At 37.1% G+C, this 12,036-nt stretch overlaps 1 pseudogene across 1 annotated transcript; it reads left to right on the forward strand.

Annotated features, from left to right (window-relative positions):
• The first annotated feature begins 547 nt into the window (after nt 1–547).
• Nucleotides 548–11,702, forward strand: LOC308494144 (ribosome biogenesis protein BRX1 homolog; annotated as a pseudogene). Its single transcript has 2 exons — nt 548–580; nt 10,633–11,702. The product of its transcript is annotated as a ribosome biogenesis protein BRX1 homolog (transcript).
• The last annotated feature ends 334 nt before the right edge of the window (nt 11,703–12,036 follow it).

The raw sequence follows: 12,036 nt of genomic DNA on the forward strand, positions 1-12,036 counted from the left end.
CCTCTCGGTGGCTTGGACTCCTGGCGGGCCACGTCATCTCAAGTGTCCCCGTCAGGGTCGGACGGGTGCCGCCCAGCTGCCAAGAGGTGTTCCTTGCCTTGTCCTGAAAAGATGTCTAGTCATCAACAATGGCAGGACCGACATTCGAGAGCGTCTTGGAGGGAACACCTTAGGACAGCTCATATTTCCTGGGTGCTGTGTGCCAGTGTGGGTGGCAAGGGCTCTTAAAACTCCTCGTAGCAGCGCTTTGAAATCCGCAGTACTGTTCTTGTTGTACACAGGAGCAAACTGAGTCACAAGGGTTAGGCCACTTCTTGGCAGGCAGTAAGTGGAGAAGCTGGGATGTGTCCCCGAGTGCGGACTCTTCACTACTGCATAGTGCTCTTCAAGGACAGAATCCGGTGCTGGTAACAGATCCTGTTTCGGGCTGTGCATTGTTCTGTCCACGTTCCTATGACTGAGTTACGAGCCCAGCCTCTCAGAGCACTGTGGTGCCAACCTAGGTGATGTGTAGAAAGATGGTGCCGGCAGGAGGATATTGTAGGCCATGTCTAAGGTGCCGTTCTTGGCCCCGGAACAGGTTGGCGGTGTCGGACACCAGTCTTAACACTACCCAGAACGGGCCAAGGTTCTGAAATTCTTTCTCTACCTAAGAGGGTAAATTCTGTGGGTTTTTTTTTGTTTGTTTGTTTGTTTAAGAATCCGTTTATTTACTCTCATATCCCATCCCCATCCCCTCCCGTAATGTCAATCATCACAGGCCTAACATCCATTCAGTGAAGCAGTTGTCTTCGTCTACCTGGATTCCTGCGTCCCCTACACGCCACAGCTGTTCACTTGTATTGATTCTACTTAATTTTAATATAATAACATTTATTTTTAGCCATGTGTCCCCTTCATTGCTCGATAAAGAATTTTAATTCGCCAACAAACTCTAATGTGGATTTTATTAAGTTGTGAAACAAAGCTTTCTTTGGGGTGAAACTACATGTTAAAACATATTTTGCACTTATTTGATAGATTAATAACTAAGTGATATATTTAAGACAAATGGATGAAAACATGCAAATTCGCTTTGTGTTGGACAAAGACTTCTGGGTAGTTATAAGACTATGTACATCTAACTACTCCCACTAAAAGTACTTATTAAGATGACAATTGCCTATAAAGGGAGAGATCTGTATCAGTTGCAGTGCATGCCGGGGACACTAAGGACCTGTTAGTACAGATGGCTTGGAGAAATCACAAGTGGCTGACTTACAACTCTGCCCCCTGAGATCACAGGGAAGTGGAGAAGACCAAGGCACAAAGCCACTGATATCCCTCCCCTTACTTTGGAGAGGTAAGGACTGGAAGTAAAGATAGATTGTAGGGTACATGTAGTATAAATAGAGCATCGTTCTTGTTTTATCACCATGGATTGAACACTTTTGAAAGTTTCAACTCTGGCCGGCTAGTGGAGTCTTAGTCCTTCCATGCATGGCAGCAGGACCAGCAAGGATGTCATTAAAGTCATAAAGTGGGAAACAGTAAAAAAAAAAAAAAAAAAAAAAAAAAAATTTCTATTTCTGAGTAAAATGCCACCTAGCTTCTTTTGAATTGTAGAAAATGGAATTGTGGAATATGATCTCCAGCAATTTGGTTTTTTTCCTTAATCTTTATGTTCCCCATATCAACCTATATAATTGCTTGCATATATACCTACTTTTCCAATTTATGACTTTATTATATTTTTTATTCTAATATTGATGAATGTTTGGATTGTTTTCTAATATTTGCCCTTATATGTTCTGCTGAGAATATTCTTCTACTTGTCTCCTGGTGCACAGGAGTGGAATTCTTGGATCATAGATTATGAACATCTTCAATATACCATGTGATTCTATTTTTTTTCCCAAAGTGCCCCACTGATCTCCATGTCCAAGGGAGGTATTTAAATGCCCCCATTGCTCCATATCTTCACCAACTCTTGGCATTGTCAGCCTCTTCGTGTTTTCCAGTGTACGCACAAAATGATACATCATGTTATGAATTTACATGTTCCTGATTGCAAATGAGATCGGAAATCTTCTCACATGTTTATTGGTTATTTGGGTTTCCTATTATGTTAAGTGCTTGTTTATTTATTTTATCATTTTTATCAGATTGTGTCTTGTTACCTGATCCATAGCAGTCATTTACTCATGTTGGATACTACGATCACTTCTATGTGTTGCATATATTTTGCCCAGTTTGGGACTTCTTCACTCTACAATGGTTGATAATTAATGTAGTTGAAATAACCAGTGATATTGGGTTTAATACGTTCTTCTCTGTTAAAATTAATAAAGATATTATCCCTAGTTGTCATCTTAATTATATCTATATTTATCTTTCATTCATAAATATTTACATGGTGTCTGTCAGAGGACCAACTTTATATTTTCTCCATAGAGATAACTGATATTTGTTGAAAAAAAATCTTTTTTTTCTACTGATCTTAAGTGAAACACTGTTATAAATCAGATGTCTGTATACGTGTAAATCTGATCCTTTGTTGGTTTTTCTATATGTATCAATACAATATTTTGTTATTAATGATAGCTTTATAATAATTCTTGATAACTGGCAAATTCCACCCCACCCCACCTTCATGTTATTTTTCTTCCTTTGGAGTATTTAGCTGTTCTTCCATATCAATTTAGAATCATCCCCTCAGGTTTCATACACAAAAAGAACAGAGAAAAAGAGGAGAGAAATAAAAGCAATTCTGTGGTAACTTTAATTGGAATTGATTTGGATGTATAGATAACTTAGAATAGAAATGATAGCTACAACTTTTTATCATATTATACATTATTTTCACAATTTTATTTTCCATTTAATTGACACAACTGTGTATAAATGCCATTGAATTTTGAATTTTGATTTTGTTTCCCAAAGCTTTGAAATTTTTGTTAAAATTTCCCGATTCCTTGTCATAATTTATCAGTAATATCCTGTTTTTTCTACATGTATAATCATAATTTCACATAATGACCTTATTCCGTTTTAGTTTTCTTTTTCTTGTCTTTAGTGTCTTGCCATTATTAATACAATAGTCCTCAGCATCTACTACAATGATAAGATCCAACAGTTTTGTCTAGTTCCTGAATGTTTTCACTTTGCAAATGGTGTGCGCTACATGCATATTTGTAAATAACGTCGCAACATCAAGGAATTTCCTTCTATTACTGATTTAAAACTAATTTTATTCTGATTATCATTGAATTTCGATAAATGTTTTCCTACATCTATTAAGATAATCATTAAATGACAATATACTGATTTATTTGTAAAATATTTAACAAACTTGTAAGCTTTGAACATAATGTGTTATCTTTACACAGTGCTTGCATTTGTTTTATAAATATTTTGTTAAGAATTTTTCAATCAATGTTTATATGATACTGTGATAACAAGAGGGTTTATATTACGTTTTATATGTTTTAAGATAGTACAGCTTAGTCTTTATTTCTCACACGTATCTTATTATATTTAGCCTATAATTTTAATGTTTTTTATTGCAGACTCCAACTTGTAGTCTAGCAGTATACTATATCTCATAAGGTTTGTTATGGTAGATAATACATATAACTGGTATGCCACGCAGCTCACAAATGCAGCATTGTCTATTTGTTTTATCAGAGAGAACACCATATGTTGTTGTTGAGGGGGAAAATATTAGTTACCTTTCACTGAAAACAAAACAGAGATGGATCACTGGCATTGTTCCACATGTAAAGCAGAAATTCGATTCACTACATCTGTCTTTCAGACTCTTAGGTGAGGCCAAGGCAGAAACAATTTATATTGATGTAATTATTATTATTTCACTGTTAAATGAAGAACTCATAATAACTTCTAAACTGTGACTACCCTGGATAAACTGGAACGTATGATCCCCTTACTTTGATCCAGTTTATTATGTGCAAAGTACTATTATAGGCAGTTTTCATCTCATTTCTTTTTTTTTTTAATTAATTTTATTGGGGTGACAATTGTTAGTAAATTTACGTAGATTTCAGGTGTACAATTCTGTATTACATCGTCTATAAATCCCATTGCATGTTCACCACCCAGAGTCAGTTCTCCTTTCATCACCATATATTTGACCCCTTTACCCTCATCACCCACCCCCCACCCCCTTACCCTCTGGTAACCACTAAATTATTGTCTGTGTCTATGAGTTTTTGTTTCTCATTTGTTTGTCTTGTTCTTTTTGGTTTATATACCACATATCAGTGAAATCATAGGGTTCTCTGCTTTTTCTGTCTGACTTATTTCACTTAGCATTATTCTCTCGAGATCCATCCATGTTGTCACAAATGCTCCTATATCATCTTTCCTTAACGCCGAATAGTATTCCATTGTGTATATGTACCACAACTTCTTTATCCATTCATCTATCAAAGGACATTTTGGTTGTTTCCATGTCTTGGCCACCGTAAACAAAGCTGCAATGAACATTGGAGTACACGTGTCTCTATAGAGAAATGCTTTTATATTTTTGGGGTAGATACCCAGGAGAGCGATTGCTGGGTCATATGGTAATTCTATTCGTAATTTCTTGAGGAACCTCCACACTGCCTTCCATAGCGGCTGCACCAGTCTGCATTCCCACCAACAGTGTATGAGAGTTCCTTTTTCTCCACAGCCTCTCCAACACTTGTTACTATTTGTTTTGTTGATGAAAGCCATTCTGACTGGGGTGAGGTGATATCTCATTGTGGTTTTCATTTGCATTTCTCTGATGATTAGCGATGTTGAGCATTTTTTCATATGTCTATTTGCCATTTGTATATCCTCTTTGGAGAAATGTCTCTTCAGGTCCTCTGTCCATTTTTCAATTGGGTTGTTTGGTTTTTTGTTGTTGAGTTTCATGAGTTCCTTGTATGTTTTGGATATTAGACCCTTATCAGAGGAACTGTTTGCGAAAATCTTCTCCCATTCAGTTGGTTGCCTCATTATTTTGTCAATAGTTTCTTTTGCTGTGCAGAAGCTTTTCAGTTTCATATAATCCCATTTGTTTATTTTAGTTTTTACTTCCATTGCCTTTGGAGTCAAATTCATAAAATGCTTTTGAACCCAAGGTCCATAAGTTTAGTACCTATGTTTTCTTCAATGCAGTTTATTGTGTCAGGTCTTATGCTTAAGTCTTTGATCCATTTTGAATTAATTTTGGTACATGGTGACAGATAGCAGTCCAGTTTCATTCTTTTGCACGTAGCTATCCAATTCTGCCAGCACCATTTATTGAAGAGGCTGTCTTTTCTCCATTGTATGTTTTTAGCTTCTTTGTCAAAAATTATCTGTCCATATTTATGTGGTTTTATTTCTGGGTTCTCAATTCTATTCCATTGGTCTATGTGTCTGTTTTTCCGCCAATACCAAGCTGTTTTGATTACTGTAGCCCTGTAGTACAAGGAAAAATCAGGGAGTGTGATACCTCCAGTATTGTTCTTTTTTTTTTAATATTGCTTTGGCTATTCGGGGTCTTTTGTGGTTCCAAACAAATCTGATGATTTTTTGTTCTATTTCTTTAAAAAATGCCATTGGGATTTTAATGGGGATTGCATTAAATCTGTATATGGCTTTGGGTAATATGGCCATTTTAACTATGTTGATTCTTCCAATCCATGAGCACGGAATGTCTTTCCATTTCTTTGTGTCTTCTTCAATTTCTTTCAAAAATGTCTTATAGTTTTCAGCATATAAATCCTTCACATCCTTGGTTAAGTTTATTCCTAGGTATTTTATTCTTTTTGCTGCAATTGCAAAAGGAATTGTTTTTTCTATCTCTTTTTCTGAGATTTCATTGTTGGTATATAGGAAAGCAATGGACTTTTGTACGTTGATTTTGTAGCCAGCAGCTTTACTGTATTCATTGATTGTTTCTAATAGCTTTTTGGTGGAGTCTTTAGGGTTTTCTATATATAGCATCATGTCATCTGCAAAGAGTGACAATTTAACTTCTTCATTCCCAATTTGGATGCCTTTTATTTCTTTCTCTTGCCTGATAGCTCTGGCGAGGACTTCCAACACTATGTTGAAAAGCAGAGGTGATAGGGGACAACCTTGTCGTGTTCCTGAACGTAGAGCAAAGGGCTTCAGCTTTTCACCATCAATGATGAGATTAGCTGAGGGCTTGTCGTATATGGCCTTTATTATGTTGAGGTATTTTCCTTCTATACCAATTTTAGTAAGTGTTTTAATCATAAATGGATGTTGTATCTTATCAAATGCTTTTTCTGCATCAATTGATAGAATCATATGATTTTTGTCCTTCATTTTGTTTATGTGATGTATCACATTGATGGATTTGTGAATGTTGAACCATCCTTGTGCCCCGGGGATGAACCCCACTTGGTCGTGATGAATAATCTTTTTAATGCATTGTTGTATTCGATTTGCTAGAATTTTGTTTAGGACTTTAGCATCTGTATTCATCAGAGATATAGGTCTGTAGTTTTCTTTTTTTGTGTTGTCCTTACCAGGTTTTGGTATCAGGGTAATGTTGGCCTCATAAAATAAGTTAGGGAGTACTGACTCTTCTTCAATTTTTTGGAAGAGTTTGAGCAGGATTGGTATTAGATCCTCTTTGAAGGTTTGGTAGAATTCACTGGTGAAGCCATCTGGTCCAGGACTTTTGATTTTGGAAAGGTTTTTGATGACTGATTCAATTTCATTACTGGTGATCGGCCTGTTAAGATTTTCCAGTTCTTCATGATTCAGCCTTGGAAGGCTATATGTTTCTAAGAACTTGTCCATTTCTTCTAAGTTATTAAATTTGGTGGCATATAGTCCTTCATAGTATTCTTGGATAATCCTTTGTATTTCTGTGGTGTCCGTGATAACTTCCCCTTTTTCATTTCTGATTTTGTTAATTAGTGTCTTCTCTCTTTTTATCTTAGTGAGTCTAGCCAAGGGTTTGTCGATTTTGTTAATCTTTTCAAAGAACCAGCTTTTTGTCACATTAATTTTTTCTATTGTCTTTTTGTTCTCTATTTCATTTAGTTCTGCTCTGATTTTTGTTATTTCCTTTCTTCTGCTGACCTTGGGTTTCGCTTGTTCTTCTTTTTCTAGTTTTTTAAGGTGTAACATGAGGTTATTTATTTGGGATTTTTCTTGTTTCTTGAGATAGGCCTGTAATGATATAAATTTCCCTCTTAAAACTGCTTTCGCGGCATCCCAAAAATTTTGGTAGGATGTATTTTCATTGTCATTTGTTTCTATGTATCTTTTGAGCTCTCCTCTAATTTCTTCTTTGACCCAGTCATTCTTTAAAAGTATGTTGTTTAATCTCCATGTATTTGTGTTTTTTCCTGCTTTCTTTTTGCAGTTGATATCCAATTTCAAAGCTTTGTGATCAGAGAGTATGCTTGGTATGATTTCAATCTTCTTAAATTTGCTGAGGCTGATTTTGTGTCCCAATATATGGTCTATCCTTGAGAATGTTCCATGTACACTAGAAAAGAATGTATAGTCTGATGTTTTAGGATGAAGTGCTCTATATATGTCAATTATGTCCAATTCATCTAATGTGTCATTTAGGGCTGCAATTTCGTTATTTATCTTCTGTTTGGATGATCTATCCATAGCTGTCAATGATGTATTTAAGTCCCCTAGTATAATTGTGTTTTGGTCAATTTCTCCCTTTAGTTCTGTTAGTAGTTGCTTGGTATATTTCGGTGCTCCCTGATTGGGGGCATAAATATTGATGACTGTTATGTCTTCTTGTTGTATAGTCCCCTTTACCATTATGAAATGTCCAGCTTTGTCTCTTGTTATCTTTTTCACCCTGAAGTCTGTTTCATCGGAAATCATTATGGCTACACCTCATTTTCTCTGGGTACCATTTGCTTGAAGTGTCAATTTCCACCCTTTCACTTTGAGTCTATGCTTGTCCTTGTAACTGAGATGTGTCTCTTGTAGGCAGCATATGGTTGGGTTTAGTTTTTTGATCCAATCTGCTACTCTGTGTCTCTTTATTGGTGAGTTCAGTCCATTTACATTTAGGGTGATTATTGATACGTGAGGATTTCCTGTCATTCTGTCTTTAGTTTTCTGGTAAGGCTGTGTCTCCATTGTTTCTTTGCCTTTTTGTTGTTGTCTGTTATTTCTGTGTGGTGGTATTCTATAATGTTTCCCTCTGTTTCTTCTTTTATTACAGTATATATTTCAGATTTGGATGTTTTTTGAGTGGTTACCCTTGAGTTTATGTAAAAGAAAGTTTGATATTTAGAGTATTCCAGTTTCTTCAGTACGCTTACTTTCTCTATTCCCATATTCCAGTTCAGGCCTTTACGCTCCCCCTTTTTATGTTTCGGTTGCCACAAGTTGTCCCTGTTGATGGTGGTCTAATAGCCTCCTTTAGTATTTCTTGTAGTGCAGGTTGTGTATTAGAAAATTCCCTCAGCTTCTTGATGTCTGGAAAGGTCTTTATTCCTCCTTCATATCTAAAAGAGATCTTTGCTGGATATATTATTCTTGGCTCGTGATTTCTCTCTTTCAATAGTTTGAATATTTGGTTCCATTCCCTCCTAGCTTGTAGAGTTTCTGCTGAAAAATCTGATGATAATCTAATGGGCTTTCCTTTGTAAGTTACCATCTTCTTTTCCCTGACTGCCTTGAGGATTCTTTCTTTGTCATTGATTTTAGACAGCTTCAATACAATGTGCCTTTGAGAAGGCCTGTTGGGATTGAGGTAATTAGGTGTTCTATTTGCTTCTTGGATTCGAGGATCCAGTTCTGTCCACAAGTTTGAGAAGTTCTCATCGACGATTTGTTTGAATATATTCTCTGTTCCCTTCCCTCTTTCTTCTCCTTCTGGTATGCCCATTATTCTTATATTGCTCTTTCTGATGGAGTCAGAAAGTTCTTGCAGAATTCTTTCATTTCTTTTAAGTCTCAAGTCTCTTTCTTCTTCCCTCTGTGTAAATTCCAGGTTCCTATCTTCGATGTCACTGATTCTTTCCTCCATCTGGTCAACTCTACTACCTAAGCTGGATATTTTATTGTTAATTTCTTCTATTGAGTTCTTAATCTCCAGAAATTCTATTTGGTTCTTTTTCAAGATTTCAATCTCTTTTGTAAAATGCTCATGGTGTTCTTTGATTGTGTTTCTGAGTTCATTAAACTGCCTTTCTGTGTTTTCTTGCATCTCGTTCAGTTTTTTCAGAATTGCAATTTTGAATTCTCTGTCATTTAAATCACAAAGGTCCATATCTCTAAGTTCCTTTTCTGGAGACTTTTCACTTTCTTTCTGAGCTATCTTGTTGCCTTGGTTATTCATGGCAATCACTGATTTACTATTTCTCTTCCTAGACATCTACAGGAGTGTCTTCTGCAACAGGTTGATAGGTATGCGAAGAGCTTTTGGAGTTCCAAAGCTCTTTCTGCACCAGATTCAGAGCCCGTTTGTTTCAGCAGTTCTGTTTACTCCTGCAGGGATCCGCCCAGATAGGTGGGGCTAGGGGCGGGGTGAGTTGTGAGAGGTGGCCCAGAGCAATGGCGGCGACCACCACCACAGCCAGTCCTGCTTCCACAGCTCCCTCCCCTTTGCCTGAACTAGTTGAGCTGCGAATCTGTGTCTGCGGTCCACAGTTCTCAGAGCAGCAAATATTCTGTCCTTTGATCCGACACTGCTGCTTTATCGCTTCTAGCCCCGGGCAGGTGGGGGCGGGGCGAGTTCTGGGAGGGTAAGGAGGGGGCGGCTAGTCTTCTTGCCTAAGGCTTCCATTCTCCGCTCGGCAGTGAGGGCTTAAACCACTGATTTCAGCCCTCTTCCCTCAGTCTTTGCTCCGAGGTCTGCCGTAAGGGAGCATTGGGTTCAGCGGTTTTGTATGCTGCCCCCTCAGCCCTGTGGGCCGTAAGCAGAGCCCTAGCAGTCCGAGTCCTTCCTCCTCCCACAGCTGCGGAAGATCCGGGAGCAGCGGGCTCCGAGCACTGAGCTAGGTCTGTGTCCTGCGCCCGCGCGGCTCCGTCTCCACACTTCTCCTCTCCCTCCTCCCCCGCTCACTCTCGCGATTCACCCACCTGGAGGTGAACTCAGTAGTCGGCCTCTTCGTCTTGCCTGTCTGCTGTGCAAGGAGTCCTTTGTGGAGTTATTGTTGTCCGATTCGTTGTAAATTCCAGGGGAGCGTTACAGAGGCTCACCTCACGCCGCCATTTTTTTTTTTGCTTCTTGTCATCTCATTTCTTAGTGTTATGGTTTCAAGAACTTTTTTTTATTAATTCTTAATAATAGCCCTGTGAAGTAGGCACTATTATTTACTCGGTTTTGCAGGTGGGGAAATAGAGTCCTGGGGAGGTTGAGTTCCTTCCCAAGATCTTAGAGATTACAAATGATGGAGTTCGCAATGAAGACCAGGCAGTCAGATTTTGGGCTTTATTCTCTTAATTTCTATTTTCTTCTATATTTTCTTCCTTCTGCTAGATTTGGATATATTTTGATCTTATTTTTCTAGTTTCTTAAAATGGAACCTTAGATTATTGTTTTGAGGACTTTCTTTTCCCTGATATAAGTATTTAATACCGTAAAAAATTTCAGTTTCTCAAACTTAAATAATATAACACTTTTTAAAGTAAAAAAAAAAAAAAAAAAAAACCTAGAGGCAGGCCAAGAGCGAAGGCAGAGATGCAAGATGGCGGCATGGAGGGTTGGCGGTTCAAGTGAAGAGGCCAAAATAAAAAAGAGAAGGATACTAGTTTGCCAACGAAGCAGTGTGACATGGAAGCCGAGGCAGAGGAAGAAGAGAGAGACTATATCCCAGACCCATTTTGCAAGGTGAAGTGGAAACATAAGAAACGGGTTCTCATTTTTTCTTCAAGAGGAATAAATTTTAGAACAAGACATTTTATGCAAGACTTAAGAATGTCGATACCTCATTCTAAAGCAGATACTAAAATGTATGGTCAAGATACGTCATTTGTGATTAATGAGGTTTGTGAAATGAAAAAATGTACCAGATGTATCTATTTTGAAGCTAAGAAGAAACAAGATCTCTATATGTGGCCTTCAAATTTACCTCATGGACAAACTGCTAAATTCCTTGTTCAACATAACATATTCAATACCCTAACTGAACTATAGATGACTGGAAACTGTTTGAAAGGTTCTGGGCACCATTTGTCTTATGACCCTGCTTTTGATGAATTACCACATTATACTGTGTAAAGAACTCTTCATTCAGAACTTTCGTACATCATGGTATCATCCCAAAAGCCAGCCATTTCTGGGCCTCATGTTTACTTTCACCAATTTGGATAATAGGATATGGTTTGGGAACATTCAGATCATTGGAGAAGATGCTGCTCTAGTAGAAACAGGACTACATTTTGCTTTAAATCTTAAAGCTTTTCCAGGGTAGTTTTGGAGGACCAACTTAATATGCAAATCTTCACTACCAGTCACCAAACATGCATCAGAGTGTCATAAGATCCTTCACAGCTGCAAAATACCAAGAGAAAAAGCAAGTGAAAGATGCACAGAAACAGAAAGAAAAGACCGAAGACTATTCTTGACGTGATCCCACTGCGATGTTTTTGTGACACCATCTGAGGAAAAACCAATATAAATACAGTGGGTAAAACCAGAACTAAAAGTTGATTTGAAAGCAAGAAAGAAAACGTTTTACAAAAGGCAAAGGAAAATGAAAGTAAAGAGTGGGAATGTAAAATAAATCAATGGAGAACTAATTTGTTTTTTATTTATTTTATATTTATTTTGTATTATGTAAATAGTTTTATTATCTAGGGCTATCTTATATCTATTTAGTTTGACATGTAAAAGAAGAAAAAAAAGTCTTGTAGATTCAGTGTTATATGTGTCTTTCTAAATATAATAACACCAGAAGATACCAGTTAAAAAACAAAACAAAACAAACAAACAAAAAATAGAAAAACCTATTGAAGGCCAAATAGTGACTATTTTTTAGTAAAGAATTATTGAAAGATACAAACATAAATCAATATATGAAATTCTTACATCTTCTATACAACTTTATCTAAAACAAA

Source organism: Rhinolophus hipposideros (assembly GCF_964194185.1).
Source record: "Rhinolophus hipposideros genome assembly, chromosome: 3".
Taxonomy (NCBI): domain Eukaryota; kingdom Metazoa; phylum Chordata; class Mammalia; order Chiroptera; family Rhinolophidae; genus Rhinolophus; species Rhinolophus hipposideros.